We start from the raw sequence: 24,008 nt of genomic DNA on the forward strand, positions 1-24,008 counted from the left end.
CAACTCGATAACACTTACCAATGCCTTCGGGGAGTGGTGTCCTTATCGCTACAACAACAACAACAACAACAACGAGTGTTCGACTGTGAAGTTGTGGACCTCGACTAAAAATCTACGGCCGTGGCAGTTACACATTTAAATTTTTACATTTTTTTATACAATTTTCTCCATTTTTATGAAAATTACTCATATAACCAAGGAAAAAAACATCTAAGTTTTTGAAAAAATTACTTGTCTAGATTAAGGGAAGCGTTTCTATGTGGCAAAATGCCGTCTCCCATTGGGTTGAGGTAAGACTTGGTCTCCCTTGGTGCGCTCATTTGGCGTCAGTTATCGCGAAAGAGGATACCTAGCGTGACGGGCGGTTAAAAGCTCAAATGTTATTATAAATAATGAGGACTTTGATTATAAATACTCAATTTCACTAGAGTAGCTAATAACAATATCAATGCAATACATTTTCTTTACACAAAGTTCCTATACAGTTCTAGACCCTATGAATAAGCAGGAAAACAAAAATTAATTGCTAGTTTTCGTCACTCAAAGGCCGAAAGTGTTAGTTTTCGTACGAAATTTTGAAAGTGTTAGTTTTCGTATGGTATGTCGATATAATAATTATGACAGAGATGGCTCATTCAGGCAACATATGTAAATGAGGTGCTCAAAAACCACAACCTGTTAGATTTCGTAATATTTATTTCTGAAATAAAATATATCCAAAAAAGATAAAGAAAACGTATGGAAACTTCAGATAAATAGGAACAGCTAAACAGTAGCGAGTTTTTCAACATTTTTTTCAACGACTGAAAGTTTAGCTGCTATCCACTGGATAGTATCCAGTTGTTAATATTTTTTATACAGATTTTTTTGAAAAACCGATTTTCTGGTAATTCATACCAATGTAAACATGCTTGTTCAATAATATTTATTAGCTTTACAAATAATTGCTTAAATTTATATTACATTACAATCTACTATTGAGTAAACAAATTTACAATACCTTTTGATTTACCACACTAGCTTGGCAAGTGAAGACGCTTGGTCTGTACAAGAAACTGCACAAAGTTAATCAATGGATGTAGAAACAAACAAACATATGTATATACAACTAATTGATTGTAATAAACGACACGTCTATGAAATAGAGGCCAAATATGCATTGCAATTGTTATTGTTGCTGGGCATTTGTGGTACCGTCACTTTTGCCAATTTGCATCTACTGATGCACATATGTTTCTACAAATGAGTATTCTATTATGTCCCTTGGTATGTTTATGCTGCTATAATTATTGTATATACATATGTATGCTAGTTTGCCTTTTGCCGTCTGAAGCTCATTTAAAAGCATGCACTTTTTCCACATAAGCAATGTAGCTGAAAATGTAAGACGTCTAATTTGTTCAAATTTGGGACAGATGACTTTGCTTCTTATAATTATTGAACTTTTGTACACAGAAACATAATCAGTTATTACCCACGCCGTCTTTTTTACAAAATAACTTAATCATCATCACGGATGTAATATCTCGATGCATACAATCAGATGTACACCCCTGACCCCTGTAAAAATTGTTGGATTACGTGTTCCATTTTTTTTATGTTGGAGTACTCTAACAATACTCCTTTGCAATGCGTTTGCGGACCACAATCAGCCTATCATTGCTCGTGTTTTCATTCAGACCAATTCTAAATATTCTCGCGGAATTTTGTTCTCGCGGATTTTTTTATTCCCGCGGAAAAATTCCTCCAATTCATTTCTCCTAGGGAGAAGAATAATTGGGGAATAGGAATTTCGAATTTTCGAAGTCAGCTGTTTTGTCAATTGAAATTTCGTTGGGCATTTCTTATTTTGTTTAAAAAATTGTAGTTTAATTATTGTTACCAATTTGTTTGAAATTAAGAAATAAGGTATAAACAATGCACATTATTGCATTTCATGTGGTATTCACTGAAATGAGTAATGAATTGGTGCCACAGCAACATCAGCAGAGGAGCATAAGAAGACCGGCGGGATAACACAAATCCGCCGGAGTTACCTGCATTTATTCTGCAAAGCAATTTTCTGGCGGCCAAGTCGAGTTGAGTGCGCCTTTCGCCATATGCCAAAATCTAATTAAGCCTTATTAAAAAATCCTTGCGCAATTTCTGGATGGCTGCATCAAATATGTATACCAAGAGCTCTACCGTTGCGTATTATATTCTTTTCGACTTAAAATAAAGAATATTGTGGTTGTTGTTGTTGTTGTATTAACAGTGAGAATATTGTGGTAGAATGTAAATACATATTTTAGCACAAATTTGTACAAATAAGTGTTCTTTCTTAAAATAACAAATTTCCTTTAACTATTTTGATGCATTCCCTTTAATTTAACTAGTGAAAAAACTCCTATGAAATGGCAGAGAAATCTCCCTCTCCCTCACATTCATAATACCTACTTTTCTCCCATAACCGGTTTCCGCTTTTTCGAACATTGTTCAGAATATGAGGAAAGGGAGAAGTGAAAAAATCCACAAGGAATTATTATTTAGAATACGAGGAATGGGAGAAGGGAAAAACACGCACGGAATTTTCGTTTAGAATTGGGCTGATTGTGAATCAAACTAAAGCCGTGGTTACTCACGAACGTACGTCGAAAAAACGTGTCAGCTGACACGACCTATCTTATGAGTGTGCAATGTAAACGAAAACTCACCGACGTGCAACGCCCGTACGTACGTAGCACGGAACGTAGAAATCAAAACAATTTTGATTTTTTCCGTATGAACGTGTCAGCTGATCGCTCTCTCAATAGACAGAGTTGCCTAGTAAACTTTTGTGCGTTAATTTTTGACCGTTTGCAGTTTTATGCAAAAACACCTAATTAAAGTTTGACAAATTGTGAAAATAATTCGAAATAATTATGTAAAGGTGCAGATTATAAATATGTAATCTATTTATATTTATTTAATATTAATTCCAGCCTTTTACAACATCAAAAATTAAATTAGAACAAGTAAGGAAGGTTAAGTTCGGGTGTAACCGAACATTACATACTCAGTTGAGAGCTATGGTGACAACATAAGGGAAAATAACCATGTAGGAAAATGAACCGAGGGAAACCCTGGAATGTGTTTGTATGACATGTGTATCAAATGAAAGGCATTAAAGAGTATTTTATGAGAGAGTGGGCCATAGTTCTATAGGTGGACGCCATTTAGGGATATAGCCATAAAGGTGGATCAGGTTGACTCTAGAATGCGTTTGTACGATATGGGTATCAAATGAAAGGTGTTAATGAGTATTTTAAAAGGGAGTAATCCTTAGTTCCATAGGTGGACGCCGTTTCGAGATATCGCCATAAAGGTGGACCAGGGGTGACCCTAGAATTTGTTTGTACAATACGGGTATCAAAAGAAAGGTGTTAATGAGTATTTTAAAAGGGAGTGGGCCTTAGTTCTATAGGTGGACGCCGTTTCGAAATATCGCCATAAAGGTGGACCAGGGTGACTCTAGAATGTGTTTGTACGATATGGGTATCAAATTAAAGGTATTAATGAGAGTTTTAAAAGGGAGTGGTGGTAGTTGTATATGTGAAGGCGTTTTCCAGATCGCGACCAAAATGTGGACCAGGGTGACACAGAACATCATCTGTTGGATACCGCTAATTTATTTATATATGTAATACCTGCCAAGATTTTAAGGGTTTTTTATTTCGCCCTGCGGAACTTTTTCATTTTCTTCTACTTAATATGGTAGGTGTCACAACCATTTTATAAAGTTTTTTCTAAAGTTATATTTCGTGTCAATAAACCAATCCAATTACCTCACCATGTTTCATCCCTTTTTTCGTATTTGGTATAGAATTATGGCATTTTTTTCATTTTTCGTAATTTTCGATATCGAAAAAGTGGGCGTGGTCATTGTCGGATTTCGTTCATTTTTCATACCAAAATAAAGTGAGTTCAAGTAAGTACGTGAACTAAGTTCATTAAAGATATGTCGATTTTTGCTCAACTTATCGTGTTAACGGCCATGCGGAAGGACAGACGAACGACTGTGTATAAAAACTGGGCGTGGCATAAACCGATTTCGCCCGTTTTCACAGAAAACAGTTAACATCATAAAATCTATGCCCCTACCAAATTTCAAAAGGATTGGTTAATTTTTGTTCGACTTATGGCGTTAAAAGTATCCTAGACAAATTAAATGAAAAAGGGCGGAGCCACGCCCATTTTGAAATTTTCTTTTATTTTTGTATTTTGTTGCACCATGTCATTACTGGAGTTGAATGTTGACATAATTTACTTATATACTGTAAAGATATTAAATTTTTTGTTAAAATTTTACTTTAAAAAAATTTTTTTTTAAATTATCTTCTTTTAAAAGTGGGCGGTGCCACGCCCATTGTCCAAAATTTTACTAATTTTCTATTCTGCGTCATAAATTCAACTCATCTACCAAGTTTCGTCCCTTTATCTGTCTTTGGTAATGAATTATCGCACTTTTTCGGTTTTACGAAATTTTCGATATCGAAAAAGTGGGCGTGGTTATAGTCCGATATTGTTCATTTTAAATAGTGATCTGAGATGAGTGCTCAGGAACCTACGTACCAAATTTCATCAAGTTACCTCAAAATTTACTCAAGTTATCGTGTTAACGGCCATGCGGAAGGACAGACGGACGACTGTGTATAAAAACTGGGCGTGGCATCAACCGATTTCGCCCGTTTTCACAGAAAACAGTTAACATCATAAAATCTATGCCCCTACCAAATTTCAAAAGGATTGGTTAATTTTTGTTCGACTTATGGCGTTAAAAGTATCCTAGACAAATTAAATGAAAAAGGGCGGAGCCACGCCCATTTTGAAATTTTCTTTTATTTTTGTATTTTGTTGCACCATGTCATTACTGGAGTTGAATGTTGACATAATTTACTTATATACTGTAAAGATATTAAATTTTTTGTTAAAATTTTACTTTAAAAAAAAATTTTTTTTAAAAGTGGGCGTGGTCCTTCTCCGATTTTGCTAATTTTTATTAGGCGTACATAGAGTAATAGGAGTAACGTCCCTACCAAATTTCATCATGATATCTTCAACGACTGACAAATTACAGCTTGCAAAAATTATAAATTACCTTCTTTTAAAAGTGGGCGGTGCCACGCCCATTGTCCAAAATTTTACTAATTTTCTATGCTGCGTCATAAATTCAACTCATCTACCAAGTTTCGTCGCTTTATCTGTCTTTGGTAATGAATTATCGCACTTTTTCGGTTTTACGAAATTTTCGATATCGAAAAAGTGGGCGTGGTTATAGTCCGATATCGTTCATTTTAAATAGCGATCTGAGATGAGTGCTCAGGAACCTACGTACCAAATTTCATCAAGTTACCTCAAAATTTACTCAAGTTATCGTGTTAACGGACGGACGGACGGACGGACGGACATGGCTCAATCAAATTTTTTTTCGATCCTGATTATTTTGATATATGGAAGTCTATATCTATCTCGATTCCTTTATATATGTACAACCAACCGTTATCCAATCAAACTTAATATACTCTGTGAGCTCTGCTCAACTGAGTATAAAAAGTTGATGTTTCCATAAGCATGCATGCAAAATGGTCAATGGCAACAGTTCTTATCTGTAAACAATACACACACAAATATGTTATGTACATGTACACAGACGCACACAATGATTCCTACGGGCTTGAGAGTTCGGTCAAACGTGCTTCGTACGACAAACGGCCGTACGTACGGCACACGTCGGTGGGTAATTGCCGCATAAGTGTGATAATTTCTGCATAGACGTCAAAATTCCAAAGTGATTGGATCACCTGATTTGTAATTGACTATCGCTGTCTCATTCTGTATGTCTTTCTATCACCCGCTGAAGATAGCCGGCCCTATGCATAGTGTACCTATACAATTGTGTCAACTAAGAGATAAACGTCAAAACTACAAACAGCCTCGCTCACCTGATGCAAATCTCAGGTCTAGAGTTGCATTTTTGGTACTTAAGAGTACTTCAAGCTGAGTTGCATTTGATAGTTTAATAAAACTTTGTAGTATTTACGGATGAAATAGTTGCGTATATTTCCACGGAAATAAGAATACTAGAAGATTTGTAGCCTGCAATAATGCGGAAACATACGGAAAGCAAAATTTATTATAACTAGAATAAAAATATAAAGCGGCACACGTGTAACATGGAAAATTTTCACTTCTAGGGCTGTTTACACAAATGCATAAGGGCAAAATTATATAAACGCTTTGGTCGCTTCTAGGCAAAGAAAACGTACGGCGTTTCATTGTTTTTCGTATGGCGTTGTCAAAGCGTAGGCACTCAACCACAGATGAATTAATGAATGCAACACAACCAAAGCGTCTGTGTAAATCCGCCTTAATTTTTGTAGCTGTGAGAATCTCCTGCAAATAAAATGGTGCTGTTAGTGCAAACAAATCAAACTCCTATATGACACTACTTTATTTTCTATGTATTTTTCTTGTATTTTCTCTTATATTTTTTGTCGAGGGAGCCAATAAGGTTTCAGTACTGGTGTGTGTGAACTATATTTAAAAAAAACTAACGAAATACAAGAAAACTACAACGTAGTTCATTAAAAACAAACAAGCCAGTTTTTAATTCGATAGGGTTTTTTAACATTACGCCGTTTTTTCTTTAGTTTTTCTGACAAATGAAAATTTTGTTTTTAATTTCGAAATTTTGTGCATAAAAACACAACTAAATTCAAAGTGTAAATTGTGTGTGCAAATGAGTTTTCAATAAGTGTACATTTTTCAGTTTTTCGTAGTTAAGGAATTGACCTCCAGATTCTTGTGTTACACAAATATAGTGAACTTGGGTACAGAAATTGAAATTAAAAAGTTTTTCACAATAATTTGAAAAACTACGTTTTCTCTGCTTTTTACACTTAAAGGAGTAAGCCTCCGTAATAAATTAAACTTTTAATGAAAATCAATAACTCTGAACTGAACACTTTTCGCCATGATATAAAATTAAAATGCTGTGGAACAGGAGCAACACTTTGTGACTACATAAACCCTGTTTCAATCTTTTACGTCTCTGCACAGAACCCTAATTGACCGTTTTCAACCGAAACAACAATGGCAACCCAGATTTTCCGTTATGCTCACTTAAGCGAGTGCTTGTCGGAAAGAAGTCAACACACTTGTATTTGTACACTATGGCCCTATGCGCCGCCATATTGAACACCCTGACAAAACGCTAAAAAGTAACCATCCTTGCAAAAATTGTTGGTTTACGTGTTCCATTTTTTTCATGTTGCAGTACTCTAACAATACTCATTTGCAATGCGTTTGCGGACCACCATCAGCCGATCAGTGCTCGTTTTTTAACGACCGTAATCACGACACGATGACGATCGAACAGAGTTGCCAAAAGTAAAATATTGCATGCAAATAACTGATAATAAAATTTTACTGTGGCAACTCTGATAAAATGCAACTGCGCACTGGTTTTATGTATAAATACTATAGTATGTATAGAGAAATATTAGTTTCTTTATTCACGCAAATGCTAAATAACATAAGAATATTCGTAGTATAAAATATAAAAGTTGTATTGCCCCTCTTCATTTACTTTTATTTTAAATTAAATTCACTTCGATAATTCTTTCCGACACAATTCCTCTTTAGTACTTTGGCATATGATCCCCTGTGGGTGCTCCGTGGAGTACTACAGTGAAAGTACTTTGGAAAGTACTCTCACGTATGTACTCTATGGAATACTCACAAGCAAAGCGAGAGTGGGACCACCTACTCCTCTCCTAGGACATCGCAATGTTAATTGGAGCACATTTTTTGTATGAATACAGATTAGTTTTGGAACACTCCTATACTCCTAAAGGAGTATTCCTTATACTATTTATGGAGTACTCGCGTTTTGAAGGGATATTGAACATCATGACAGGCAGTTGACAGATAAGATATCAGACTTAGTTTTATTCACAATGCGTGTTTTAACGAACGTGATCACGACACGATGACGATCGAACAGTTGCCAAAAGTAAAATATTGCATACAAATAACTGATAATAAAATTTTACTATGGCAACTCTGATAAAATGCAACTACGCAACTGATTTTATGTATACATACTATAGTATAGAGAAATATTCAAAGACGAATTGTGTCGGAAAGAACTATCGGAGTGAATTTAATTTAAAAGACAAAAATTTTTATTGGTGAAAAATAAAATAAATAAAATAATTATAACCAAATATATAAGTGAATTTAATTTAAAAGAAAAATTTTTATTGGTGAAAAATAAAATAAATAAAATAATTATAACCAAATATATAAAGGTAAAATATGGAATACAGCGCACGTCACAAAAGACGTATTCAGAAAATGGGGAGGGAAAAATTTGCGCGTAGATTGAAAAATGGAGAAGATGCTACGCTCAAAATTGAAACTCCAAATTATGCCGCAGGATCTGAGGTTATGGAATTGGTCAGCTCTCCTAGCACCAGAAGGCAATCATTTTTCGCCATCTTCGGAAATTCTTATGTTATTTAGCATTTGCGTGAACAAAGAAATTATATGATTTTTTTTTATAAATTTTATGTTTTATTTTGGGTGGCTTCTTCTCTAGCGATGGTTTTAAAAGTACTCTTCCATAACTACTCCAAGGAGTTATGCTTTGAGACTACTTTCTTAAGTGATCTCCTGTAGGTACTCCATTAGGTAATCCATCGAGCGTGGTTTAACGAGAACTCTTTTGCTAGTATTCCAAGGAGTAATGTTTTGAGAGCAGTTTGGCAAGTAATCTCTTGTCGGTACTCCATGGAGTAATATTTCAGGAGCAGTTTAGAGAGTACTGTTCCGCAGATACTACATAGAGTATTTTTTCTGGAGTACTTTGGCATATGTTCCTCTGTGGGTGCTCCAAGGATTACTACAGTGAAAGTACTTAGGAAAGTACTCTCACGTATGTACTCTATGGAATGCTCACAAGCAAAGCGAGAGTGGGATCACCTACTCCTCTCCTAGGACATCGAAATGTTGATTGGAGCACATTTTTTGTATGAATGCAGATTTGTTTTGGAGCACTCCTATACTCCTAAAGGAGTATTCCTTACACTATTTATGGAGTACTCGCGTTTTTTGGAGGGACATCCTATTTCATTTAATATATTACAGTGTTGTAGTAACTCGGTAATTTCGTCATTGGGCCTGGCTTAAACTAATCTGGCCGTTATTAACTGCTATCGACTGGTTTAGTCACGCCATACATGTGTACATACATATCTAGTTTTACCTACCCAAACATGAGCATATAAACTACACAGTTAAGAAAGTCGCGAAAAAGATTGGTGTTGTGCAGAGAACTACCAAGTATATACAAGCAAAATATAAAATAATTATTTATAAATCTATTATTATACTCAGCGTGCTTTGCACACAGAGTATATTAACTTTGATTGGATAACGGTTCGTTGTATAGGTATAAAGGAATCGAGATAGATATAGACTTCCATATATCAAAATCATCAGTATCGAAAAAAAATTTGATTGAGCCATGTCCGTCCGTCCGTTAACACGATAACTTGAGTAAATATTGAGATATCTTCACCAGATTTGGTACACGAGCTTATCTGGACTGGAATAGATTGGTATTGAAAATGAGCGAAATCCGATGATAACCATCTTTATATATATCATTTTGGAAAACACAAAAAACCTGATTATTTAGTAAATAATATACCTACAATGTTGAAATTTGACATGTGGACTGATATTGAGACTCTTGATAAAAATTTGAAATTTTTTTTAAATGGGCGTGGCACCGCCCACTTGTGATTTTTATTTATTATTAATAAATATTTACAAATATTAATCAAAAATCGTTAAACCTATCGTAACAAAATTCGGCAGAGAGGTTGCCTTTACTATAAGGAATGCTTTGAAGAAAAATTAACGAAATCGATTAAGGACCACGCCCACTTTTATATAAAATATTTTTAAAAGAGTCGTAGACGAAAATAATAAGCTATATCTTAGCCAAAAAGAGCTTTGTATCAATAAAATTTTACTTTCTAAATTGAATTATAACATTAAATTTGAAAACACAAAATTTTTCAATTTTTTTTTTGTCTAAGCAATTTTCAATGTTTCGGGAGCCAAAATTTACATATCGTAATGAAATTGTGTACACATATATATTTTCCTTATAGCAGGAAATATTTCTAGTAAAAATGGATAAGATTGGTTAAGGACCACGCCCACTTTTATATAAATTACTTTAAAAGGGGTAGTAGGCAAAAATAACAAGTTAAACCTTTGCGAAAAATAGTTGTGTACCAATCGTACCTTTATTGTTCTGTTATATCTTTATTTTAAAATAAACAGCAGGAAAATCCCCATATCTGAAGGAAAACTGCATTATTACCCGCTCAAGGTCATTGGTATTAGCCTCTGTATCCTTTTTGCCTATTTTAAACGAAAATTAGTTCAGAATAGAACCATATGTATATGTATTATTGCGCAGCCTTGCAAAACTATTAAACACACAAGACAAACAACAACAGCATTTCAAGTGTACAGCTGGGTATGCAAAGTTCGGTTTCACCCGAACTTAAACTTCCAGACTTGTTTCTATTGTATTTTGATTTGTTATTTTTATGATTACTTATCTGTGAGGACTGCGTCCTGTAGATATATAAATAAATCATGTTAGATTTTGTGATTACAGAAGACATTTTATTTTGTATTCCGGTTTCCTTATACAATCCCAATGCTCAAATTGCAATCCCAAAAATGTGTCATTCATTAACAAAAGCAAGAATATATGTAAAGGGCTCATAAATGGATCAGAAAAGGGTTCATAAAACAGTCTTTTTGGAGTCCAATAACTGCCGAAAATTGTGTCAAATATGACTCAGATTAGCCTCATATGATATATGGAATATAGCTCATATCGGACGACCCCCACAAGAAGGGAAATGCGTTAATTTTGGAATCTTAAATGTGCTCATGAGTAAACGCTCCAATAAATGACTCCTTCTGACTCTTATATGACTCCGAATGTTTATAGGGTATGATAAATTCATAGATACATATGTATGTATGTAGGTTGGGTTGAACTGGCCGGTCCGGTCACATAGACTAAATGAGTCCGTAGTGTTACAAAATAAAAATAAATGCATAGGTATAAAATATTCAATATTAAATAAAAAAAAAAAACTTCAATGGACGATGGTTTTTGTTCGCCTACATCGTTAGATTTCTGCTCTGACACTGTTGTTGTTGTTGTTGTAGCGATAAGGTTTCTGTTGTTGTTGTTCTAGCGATAAGGTTTATGTTGTTGTTGTTGTTGTAGCGATAAGGTTGTTTCACCAAGGCTTTGGGGAGTGTTATCGATGTGATGATCCTTTGTCGTATACAGATCCGGTACGCTCCAATAACACAGCACCATTAAGTGGCTAGCCCGACCATCTCGGGAACGATTTATGTGGCCATATTAAACCTTCAGGCCATCCCTCCCTCCCCACCCCAAGTTACATGAGGAGCTTGGGGTCGCCAGGGCCTCGTCTGTTAGTGAAACAGGATTCGCCGCGGATAGGTGAAGTTGACAATTGGGTTCGGAGGCGCTATATATTGCGCTGGCAACCTGAAGGGTTGCGCTACACAGCCCCTTGATTTTGACATTTTAGTCGCCTCTTGCGACAGGCATTCCTACCGCGGGTATATTCTGACCCCCTAACCCACTGGGGTGCGATAAGGTTTCTCCCCGAAGGCTGTGGGGAGTGTTATCGATGTGATGGTCCTTTGCTGGATACAGATCCGGTACGCTCCGGTAACACAGCTCCATTAAGGTGCTAGCCCGACCATCTCGGGAACGATTTATATGGCCACATTAAACCTTCAGGCCATCCCTCCCTCCCCACCCCCAAGTTCCAAAGGCCTTGGGGAATGTGAGCGATGTTGATGGTCCTTTGCCGGATGCATATCCGGTAACAAGTCCGAACATCTCGGGTACGATATGGTATGACCACATAAAACCTTCTAGGCATTCCGGCCTCGCAACCCTAGATCCATCAGGAGTTCGGGGCAGCCAGAGCCTCGGAAGATATATATTACGCTACACAACCCCTTGAATCCATTTGGTATTTTAGTCGCCTCTTACGACATGCATACCTACCGTGGGTATTCCCTGTTTAGTTCCCGAAAAAAGGTGTTGCAAGAAACTTCATACTGCTTCGACTGTACTCTAGAAAGTCGAACAGTAGTTAGCCACAGCCGCGACACAAGATATAATGTTCAAAAATGTACAGTGCCCGATGAGTGCCGCATCTAATTTGAGAATATCATATATATTCATCTTATGAACGCATGGCTGTATGATGACAAAATGATCTCAGAAACTCTAAGAACTACAATGATGAGTCCCTTCTCTATTATACATTATCGCCGCTGGTGTTATGAGAAGACTGCAAAGCTTTTACCGGTACTATTTACGCAACTACAAACGTGATTGCTCCCTGAATAAGCGAAAATCTTGGATAGAAACAGACATAGTCACTGAGAGGAATCAACAAAAAATGTTAACCAAGTTGTTATTTGCAAATGAAGTGACTTAAAAAGATCTATGATATTTGAAAAGGGAACTGTACAGATATGTAGATAATGGTATGATGTCAGTCCGATTATTAGAATACAGATCAATACTATTTAAAATCCCTATTCAATATGTACACGCACTTTATTGATTTGCAAAAATTCTAGTCCAATTTATTTACCCAATGTTATCAAAATTAGAGGTTACATACTTCAATACTTTTTTTAAATCGTGCAAACAACGCAAATTAATTACGGAAATATTTAAAGAAATATTATTGTTAACTCCAAATTATTATTGTTGTAGGGTTCTTATATTTAATTCTTTTATTCTTTATGTATGTATGTATGTATGTATGTATTTATTTGAAAATTTGTTCCTAGCACAACAATTTTGACAAATTATTTAACAGTGCTAGTCATGAATAGCATGAGCTATAAAAATTGAACTTTTATAATTATAATAAATAGATTAATCAAATTAAATTAAATATAACGGACAATAGTGAAATATTTATGTATGTAAATACTAAGTTATAGTTATTCTACTTTAATATTTATTACTTCAAAATTTTGTATGGTAAATGTAACAAGTTATTTAATTTTCAGTTTTGATTTTTCTGTTTTTCAATAATTTTCTGGTTTGAGAATTATTAAATTTTTCATCTTGGAAAACATACGTTCTAGTTTTTGTAAAAAAATATATTAAATAAAACCAACACCTATCTTCCTTAACTGGATATCTATAATTGGCGATCTCTGCCAATATATACAAGATTAACGAGCAGTAAAACCGATACACCAAAATCGCACATAATCAAGCTAAATGATGAGAAGGTCGCTAATGGACAACATAGAAGTCGCGTAAATAAGATCACTATAATAGATGTCAAAATAAAAATAACCTATCAGAATCAAATTAAAAATAAAAATAAAAAAAAAACAAGAAAAAGTGTGCAGCTGTTTGTAGTTTCAAATAAATCGTGTCTTACAACTTACGCCATCACCATCAACATCACTTATTGCTAAGGGTCGATTTAAATGCATATTAATACAGACAGGACGCTGGAAGGCTAGCTGGTGAATTTACGTTTTGCGGTGTTGTTGGTAGTTCGGTTATAGATTACGCCATATGATCATTCGATCTTCTTTCGGCAGTTAAACATTTTTCAGTGGATAAAAAAGAATTTTCAGATCACATGCCGCTTTGCATTTTGCATACATCTCGAGGTTTCCGTAAAGGAAAGTAATACTCCCGTAAACGTATGTCCCGCGAAGATACCGTGGAAGAAAATACATGCGCAAAGGTATCCCAGTCTCATTAGCCAATGCCCATGTGTGATTTTGCTAATACAGATGATAAAATTGACGTTATGGTATATACTTTGACAAATTAAATAAAAACTGCTGCATCAGATTGTTGCAAGAAATCCAACTTTATTCCGGAGCAGATGTGGTTTGACTGCCAATGTTTTAAGGCGCGCAAAAAGATGTTGAAACACTTAGATGAACTTAGGTCAAGTGGTACTGAAGAGGCGCGAGGGTTATATATTGCACTACGTTCTAGTTATTTGAAGCTCTGCGCTAAAAAAAAGTTAGAATACAAATGTAAGGAAATTGTTGCCCTTTTCAAAAAGGGTGATCCCGATCTTCCATCCAATTACAGGGGGCTATCACTGCTTGATTCAATATACAAAATGGTTTGCTTCTGAGCCGCATCAATGCTTGGCTTGATTGTAACAATATAATTTCTGAATTCCAGGCGGGTTTCCGTAAAGGCTATTCTACTATCGACAATTTGTTTAATTTAACTAGTATAGTTCGGTTGAACTTTGGAGCGAAGAAGAATACTTTCGCCTTTTTTGTTGTTTTTTCATGTGCTTTTGACACAGTTCCACGGAATATGCTTTTCTATAAGTTAGCACAGCTCGGCCTCTCCAGGCACATTATAGATGTTTTGCGCTCCATTTATGAGGAAACAGCCAGTCAGGTATGGATGGATGGAGTGCTTTCAGATCCGTTTACTGTTAATTACGGTGTACGGCAAGGTTGTTTGCTGAGTCCAACTCTGTTCTCATTATACATCAACGATTTAAGTGGCAGTCAGTCTCTCCGGTGGTGTAAAGGTTGCTGACACAACAGTAAAAGTGCTTATGTAGGCCCACGATATCGTTCTTTTAGCTGACTCTGCCACTGTCTTCCACAAAATGATAAATGAACTTTACGTGTATAGTACGCAGTGGGGTTTGGGAGTTAACCAGACCAAATCTAAAATATTAGTGTTCAGGGAATGTAGCAGGTGTCCTTCTTTTCGTTGGACTTATCGAGTTTATAGAGATTGTAAATGACTACAAGTATATCTGGGAGTTCACTTGAATTACAAACTATCCTTTACAAAGCACCTCGAGGCAAAACTAACTGAGGTTAAAACAGCGATAAATGCTACCTGGTCAAAATACATAAATAACCCTCGCATTTGTATCTCAAATAAGATGAAAATTTTCGAGGCAGCATGTAGGGCCATTATGTTTTATGGTGCGCAAGTCTGGGGTGTTGATAAGTTTGAATGAGTAGAGAAACTTCTTCGCTTCCAGACTATATGTTACACCTTGAATCAGGTTTATCGTCGTTATTCAGTCACACCTTACGCATTCACATGCTTTATATTGCGCGCTGTTTAAGTTTGCCAGCAAATAGACTGCACCGAGTTGTAGCAGAAGAGACCGTGAGACAAGGGTCGTACTGGGTCAAAAAGTGGAGAAACGTTTATGAAAGTGTCGACATGGTGCCTCCGTCTGACTTTTCTTCCGCATCACTTAATATGAGCATACCAATTTTACTAGAGAAATTGATTCAAAAAGAGTTTGCAGACTATGCCGATAGTTCTTTTCAGTCGTCACATGATCTTTACTCCGACTTGATCCCTATGTACGCTACCTATTTTAACGATGAGTATTCTGCATACGCCATAAGTCTGATTTTCCGAGCAAGGGGTGGCTTGCTAAATCTTAAGGCTCAATGTTTTAAAAATGTTTTTTCCAAAAACTGTTCTATGTGCAATTTATGTGTAGCTGAAGACACCTATCACTTCATTGGGGTATGTCCTATATATAAAGACATACGGTTTAATTGTTTTGGTGAGAAAGTTTTAGATCTGCAGAAGGTGGTAAATATCCTTAAGGGTTATAACTATATTTCACTCTTTGTTTATATAAGAAATTGCCTTAAGTATAGAGAACTTATTGTCAACGAATTTTCATAAATGAGTTGTTTAGTTATAAGTGATATTAAGACACACAACATTTATTGTTATTGTCTGGAATCTTTATTTATATACTTATAGTTTAATTCATTTTGCTTTACTTTTGTATTTACTACTTAGTTGAGAGAAAATAAATAAATCACTACTACTACTACAGGACAACAACTACACCAATAGCGGAACTAAAGCGAATCACATATACAAGTGAATCGAAAATTGATCTATTATTTTCAAACTCGGATGAAATTCTCTGTAATAATTTGCAGGAATACAAAATATCTGATCATGAAACTATAAAATTTAATATTAAAACGTCCAAAGTATACAAGATGAGACTGACCAAGCAAATCATAGCATGGGACAAATATAATAGTGACATTTTAATAAACATCCTTAGATCATAATTAATGCCGATGATGCATTAATTATGATAAGTGAAAATAATATTAATATAATAAACTCGCCAAAACGCAACATGAACTAAATAACTTGTATAAATGGTTGTGTGGTAATAGACTGAAACTAAACATAAATAAAACTAAATATATGATAATAACAAGGAGGAATATCAATGAGGAGGATAAAGCCGAGCTAAAAATAAATGATGTAATCATACAAAGAGTTAACAGTATAAAATACTTAGCAATAATAATTGATAATAAACTCAAATTTGAAGATCATATAAATTATACAATTAAAAAAGTTGCTAATAAAATAGAAGTGATGCAGAGAACAACTAAATTCATTCAGAAAAAGTACAAAATAATCTTATATAAATCAGTTATAGAACCGCACCTCGTGTACTGCCCGTCCATTCTATTCATAATATCGGATAAAGAAGTAGACAAGCTTCAAAATAGATGCATGAGATTTATTCAGAAACCTAGAGATACACGAACGGCTGACATGTTGATTACTTTAGACTGGTTAAGTGTGAAACAAAAGATTTTTTCCACTACATGAAATTCATATTTAATATCAAACATGGAAATTTACCTGAGTATTTAAATAAAAATATAGCATTAGTTGAGCAAACTCATAACATAAATACGAGGAGCAAACATAATTTTAAATTGCAGTTTTTTAGAACTGAAATTGATCAACAGAACATTTTCTACAAGGGTCTGAAAAGTTAAAATGATCTGCCTATGGATATAAAAAGTTGCAACCAAATAACAGTATTTAAAACAAAATTATATGAATATTGTAAAACCTTAGCTATAAGATAAAAAACTGTAATATTTTCAAATTTACGAATTAGGCTTCTGGCCGTAATAAATAAATAATCTAATCTAATCTAAAGCCAACTAACTATCCCAGGGACATCTGATCTATCTCAACAATCAACTTTGTTAACAATTGATTAGCCTCAAAATTTAAATAATAACATTAATACCAGTCTATGAATAAGTGTCTACCAGTAAATACAACAACACTTATTTGAATGCCTCATATGAACTGTGACAATTTTTAAAGAATTACCAGTGTATAGCCAGTGTACAAAAGGATAATCGGAAATAGGTTGTGGTGATGAAAAAGTGAGTGATTAATATTAATATGATTGCACGTGGAGAATTCATTCATTATAAATATTGATGATTTTATAACTTACTTATATATGTACATGTCATAAAGACATTTTTTTTTAAATATTGCATATACAGTGATGTGCAAATCAACTCTTTTTTGTTTATATTTCCGTTGACGTCACACATAAATAGTGTATTTTGTTCATTAGCGTTAGTTTGGTGGTTTGATAACCCAATAGAAGGCAGGGTTGTTCTATTCGTATTTAAATAACCAGTGGTGGACATTTAATTATGGTTTAAATTCAGTCGTCTGAAAGTTAAAAAGTGAATTTTCGGAGATAATTGTAAATCTATATTTAAATAGATCATTTGAAATTGTGCCTTAGATACTTAGTCCTGCGTAAATAGGAAAGTTCAAATTGCACATAATTGAAATTTTTGACACAATTTAATTTATTTACTTTTGTTTTGTTCTTCCTTTTAACCCAGTAAAATTCTAGGGCTAAACATTTAAAATTGTAAACTCCCTCTTTGACTAATTCAATATACATATATATAACATGTTTCGTTCACCACAACAGAATACATAAGCACCTACACTTTCTAATAATTTAAATGATTCATTAATAAATATACCAAACATTTATGTAATACTCCTATATTGCTAATAGAAAATGCTCGCAATGTGTTTTGAATTCGAAATCAAAATAAGCCTAAAAAAATGTTTGTGATTGTAGCAGCATAAGTGTGACAAGAAAAAATTTAAATTTAGGTACATTCGATTATTGAATACAAAAACAAAAACGTTTAAACAGCAATATATCGGCACTCATATGTTTGGGAATGTACGAAATTTCAGCAATATCAGTCAAACTTCCACAATTTTGGACTAGTTGTCCAGAAGCGTGGTTTATACATGCTGAAACACAATTTAGCACCAAAAATATAACCCAAGAGAATATCAGATATGAACACATTATAACAGCACTTCCACAAAAAGTAATAGTAACAATTTTAGATTTTATCCAAAACCCTCCCCTCAATAACAAGTTTAGTGAACTTAAAAAAGTTTTGATAGAAAGACATTCTCTTAGTGAAAATTCAAAGCTTCACAAAATTTTAAGTGATTCTGAAATGGGTGATAGTAAGCCCTCTGAGTTTTATCGGTCATTAATTTTGTTAGCCGGTTCAAATTTTAGTGAAAATATTTTAAAGAGAATTTGGTTGAGAAAACTTCCCAAAAATTTAAATGCCATTTTGGCTAGCTGAAGTTTTGACAATATTAATGAATTAACAAAATTAGCGGATAACATTTTTGAAGTTATGAATAAAAACGAAGTTTTCTCAGTAAATACAATTTCAGATACAAAAGTTCAAAATTCGGCTGTTGAAAATCTAGATAAAACCATAGATGTTAGGTAATGATTAGATAATGCTAATGATTGCTAATTAACCTTCATTTGCGAAATTCTCTAATTCATTAAACAATTAGAAATAGTTAAAATAATTCCCATTAGATAATTGAATTTTTTTTTTCTAATGGTAAATCTAATTGCAATTAGTTGCCATTAGCAAAAAAAATTGGGTTACCTTTACAATTAGAAATCTAATTGACTTGTGCTAATGCAATTAGATATTCAATTAGCTCGAATTAGAATCAATTGTTTTGATAAAAATAAATTTTTTTCAAAGAATTATTGAAGTGACGAATAATGATGTAAATAAATATAAATAATTGATTCTAACTCGAGCTAATTGAATATCTAATTGCATTAACACAAGTCAATTAGATTTCTAATTGTAAAGGTAACCCAATTTTTTTTGCTAATGGCAACTAATTGCCATTAGATTTACCATTAAAAAAAAAAATTCAATTATCTAATGGGAATTAGTTGAACTATTTCTAATTGTTTAATGAATTAGAGAATATAAACCAATTGCATCAATTGCTAATTCTAATTGGAATTTAACATGTATGGTTAAAACCACTTCTTTGATATGTGAAAGTTTTCAGAAACTTTCTTTGGAGTTAGCTGAAATTAAAACAGAAATGTGTCGAAATCAGTCTAGGTCGGGATCTAATTCTAGGAACAATTTTAGAAATTCTTTTAGGCGTCGTTCTAACTCGCGTAATAATGCAAATTGGTTGTGTAGATTCCACTACAAATTTGGAAATAACGCTCGCAGCTGTGAACAACCTTGTTCTTACAATAAAAATAAAGATTCGAAAAACTAAATTCCACCGTTGTTGCAGGCACGAACAATGGGAATTTAGAATTTTCAACTAGTCGCTTATTCATTTTTGACAAAGATAATAAACAAACTTTTTTGATTGATAGTGGGGCAGACATTTCGGTATTACCCGCTTCTAAATTTCCTCATACGAAACGTTCAGATATAATTATCATAGCACCTAACGGTGCAACAATTTCTACTTTCGGGAAAAGGCTTTTAAATGTAAATTTAGGTTTAAGACGTGAATTTCCTTTTACGTTTTTGATAGCTGATATAGCTAAGCCGATAATTGGGGCCAATTTTCTTTGCAAATATGGTCTATTGATCGATATTAAGCATAAATGTTTAGTAGATCTTTAATAAATCTATTGGTTAATACCATATCTTGTTTTTGCGATATCCAATTACCTAAACTATTTGCGGTTGACAATAAATTTACAAAATTATTAAAAGAGTTTCCGTCACTTATTGCGGAGCCAGACTATACAAAACCTGTTAAACATGCAATGGTGCATCGACTTGTAACGGAAGAAAGCCTTCCATTTTCTAAGTCTAGGCGCTTAGATCCGGTTAAATACAAAGCCGCTAAAACAGAATTTGATTTTTTGGTTAAGACAGGGATTTGTCGGCCTTCAAATTCTTCAGTGGCACCTCATCTTGTACCTAAAAAAGAAGTAAACGATTGGCGTCCTTGTGGCGACTTTAGAAGATTAAATATTGTAACTGTACCTGATCGTTATCCTTTACCACACATTCAGGATTTTAATATGAATCTTCGTAATAAAAATATATTTTCGAAATTAGACTTAGTAAGGGCATATCACCAAATTCCTATGGCTGAGGAAGACATTTATAACACGGCAATTACAACTCCTTTCGGTATGTTTGAGTTTATGCGAATGCCTTTCGGACTTAGAAATTTTGCGCAAACTTTTCAACGATTCATAAATGGGGTAGTTAGTGACTTAGATTTTGTATATTCCTATATCGATGATTTACTTATTGCGCTTATTTATTTATTTATTTATTAGTCTACAAATTTAACAATTAATCATACTAAATATAGTACGGATTACAGATAAATTACAAAAGCATACAAATTAAACCAAATTATATTATAAAATATGTATATACACTATTAAATCAGTTGTCGGGATGGACTGTTTGTTATGCCGAGCAACGGGAATTGATAATTAGTGCTGTCGGAATGGACGTGATTTCGAGCAGCTGATGTATATTTGACACATAACAAGTAGGGCTGCGATGTGTGGGAGGTTGGAAAGGACGTGATTCCAAGCCACCCGCCCAAAGTTACTGGAGCTGGCGAGAATAATTCAACCAACTGAAATTTTGAGTAGTTTCGGAACATTAAATCTAATTTAAATCATCATAAAAATGTTGATACCGGAATTTACGTCCCTAAAGCCAGCGGGTAAGGGGGTCAGAATATACTCGCGGTAGGTATGCCTGTCGTAAGAGCGACTAAAATACCAGATTCAAGGGGTGTGTAGCGCAACCCTTCAGGTTGCCAGCGCAATATATAGCTTCTCCAAATCCAATTGTCAACCTCACCTATCCGCGGCGAATCCTGTTTCACTAACAGACGAGGCTCTGGCGACCCCAAGCTCCTCATGGATCTTGGGGGTGGGGAGGGAGGGGATGGCCTGAAGGTTTAATGTGGCCACATAAATCGTTCCCGAGATTGTCGGGCTAGCACCTTAATGGTGCTGTGGTACCGGAGCGTACCGGATCTGCATCCGGCAAAGGACCATCACATCGATAACACTCCCCAAAGCCTTCGGGGAGCAACCTTATCGCTACAACAACAACAACAACGTCCCTAAAGATCTCCAAACTTATAAATTTGTTTTTAGTCGCGTTTTAAATAAACATTCGTTGCAACAACCATATGAAGGACCTTTCAGTTGTTGAAAAGGATAAGAAATATTTTAAACTTGAAATTAATGATAAAATTAAAACTATTCCTATAGATAGGTTAAAATCAACGATTATTGAAACAACACACAAACAATACCACTAATAATACACATAAAAAGAGAGTAACATTTAATTTTTTTGATGGTTATTTTTCGTGAAGGGGGAGTACTGTAGAATTCTTATATTTAATTCTTTTATTCTTTATACTTAGTTATATTTATTCTACTTTAATATTTATTACTTTAAAATTTTGTTATTGTAAATGTAACAAATTATTTAATTTTCAGTTTTGATTTTTGTTTTTCAAAAATTTTCTGGTTTGAGAATTATTAAATTTTTCATCTTGGAAAACATACATATGTATGTACGTTCTAGTTTTTGTAATAAAATATGTATGTTAAATAAAACCAACACCTATCTTTCTTAACTGGATATCTATAATTGTTACCTCCACTTTAGCCCCAAATTAGTAAAAGGTAAGTTAGCTGATGTGTATTCCTATACTAAAAATAAATAGAAATATTTTTTTTATTATTTAGGACAAATTGCTTATTATGGGAAGAAAAAATTGATTCACATCGCTAAGGCGAATGGGCATCAATTATGAAGTGGCGAGACATTTATATATACATACAAATGTACACACGTATGCAATCAGCCAGACACCCAAACGAAGAGATGGATGGGCACAAAATTTTGGCAAAGTTTTCTTAATACGATGAACAAAATTTGAGTTTGTAGGTACCAACTTTTTTGTTTTATGCACCACAATCAGTAAATAATGCTAATAAACTTTATTTAATTAGCACCACTGAACCACTTGAAATCGCAAAATAAAGCATGGTAACGAAAAAATTGTACCTAGCAAGAAAATATACAAACATCTAATACAAAAAAAGATGCATAAGCCAAATAATAAAGAAACAATAATTGTTATTCTCAAAGTATGTACATATACATATGTATATACAATGTTCGTGCAAAATTTATAAAATATAGCAATATCGGATAATGTCAAATTTATCTTTAAGAATAAGAACACATCAGTATACATATGTAAATGGTTAAGATAATATTGGCATGAGATATTATATGTAAATTATAATATTAACTTATAAAAAGTTTTGCTAGATCGGCTTTTACAAGTTTTCTTCGCCCTTAAACAACGCCTATTCAAATTCTACAGCTTTCTCTTCATGTTATCTATACCTCTTGTTTGTCTAATAAAGTGGTTTGTGCACTAAAAATGTAGTTTGCCTACATTTCCAACAAATACCTAAGATATATACCATACCATACAACAACAACATATATACCATACACATGTATGTAGGTACATATATTTTATTCCAGATCAATGACAGCAATCATCATGGATTGCAATAAATTTAAAACTCTTTTGTTGTATAAATATGCTTTACAAAATACATGGAAAATTCTCTAGTTATATCTTTTGGAAAAAAAATTGCAAAATCAAGATTGAGGGACAGGTGCTCCTCAATCAGACAATCTGGCAATTAGCAGAATCCAATAATTAAAAATTATATCACTAGATATTTACTACTTTCAAATCTAACACATAAAACTTTTAAAATCAATTCCTGTCTGCCATCAAAAATGCAACGTAGGCAGCACATTTCTTTTTCTTTCTTTTCCACGCCAGCACCGCCATTGATGCCGCAATCACACAGAAAAAGTCGGCACAAAGCACAAAGGAAAAATGAAATTAGCCGACATGAAAAAAATCTAATTGGTTTACGTTCTTTTTTAGGTAAATATGATAAAAAAATTTAAGTAAATATATCTTAACCTACAACTTACACTTTATAATTTGTTTAACACACTTTGAAATTGTTTAACTTTTAACACTTAAAATTTTATTGGAACTGCAGAGATATTCAAAAACTTAAATCCTGCTCCACTCTGATGTCGTCTTCGTTTCAATCAAAAAATGCAGAAATTCGACTGTCAGTGAAGACAGTGCTGCCAGTATTAAAATAAATCAGAAGAATGACGGAATGGGAAGAAACGGTTGATTGATGCGGCAGTTAAGCTGGAGACATTGGTGCTTTATCGGTAACCGTATCGGTAACCTTATAACAGCTGATTCGACCAACCTTATGAGAATCAATGCAATCGATTATTGGTGCCGCTAAGGTCGTAACCGTATCGTAGCCAACCAATTGGGTTTTGGTTTACCGTCGTAACGATAAACAGCTGATTACGTTAGCGATACGGATACATCGATACGACATACGGCACCAATGACTTCGGCTTTACCCACCGACGTGTACCGCACGTACGAACGTTTGTCGTTCCCCCCAGCGGGTTAGGGGGTCAGAATATACCCGCGGTAGGTATGCCTGTCGTAAGAGGCGACTAAAATGCCAGATTCAAGGGGCTGTGTAGCGCAACCCTTCAGGTTGCCAGGGCAATATATAGCTTCTCCAAACCCAATT

General features: G+C 34.1%; 1 protein-coding gene and 1 long non-coding RNA gene across 4 annotated transcripts in view; one reads left to right on the forward strand and one right to left on the reverse strand.

The window, feature by feature from the left end:
- The window catches only part of alt (aluminum tubes), a 66,874-nt gene extending 43,357 nt beyond the window's left edge, over positions 1 to 23,517 (reverse strand). For 2 of the 3 annotated variants that reach the window (XM_067783737.1, XM_067783721.1), the window contains exon 1: positions 23,371 to 23,517. The gene's annotated coding sequence lies outside the window, so the exon portion shown is untranslated. The remainder of the gene's footprint in view (positions 1 to 23,370) is intronic. The other variant, XM_067783730.1, reaches the window with a different exon arrangement.
- LOC137250622 (uncharacterized) lies at positions 21,907 to 22,627 on the forward strand. The gene is made up of 3 exons (XR_010953021.1): positions 21,907 to 22,025; positions 22,089 to 22,286; positions 22,356 to 22,627. It is a non-coding gene; the product is annotated as an uncharacterized lncRNA (long non-coding RNA).
- Positions 23,518 to 24,008: the final 491 nt, after the last annotated feature.

This window comes from Eurosta solidaginis, chromosome 1 (assembly GCF_040869045.1).
Source record: "Eurosta solidaginis isolate ZX-2024a chromosome 1, ASM4086904v1, whole genome shotgun sequence".
NCBI classification, from domain to species: Eukaryota; Metazoa; Arthropoda; class Insecta; order Diptera; family Tephritidae; genus Eurosta; species Eurosta solidaginis.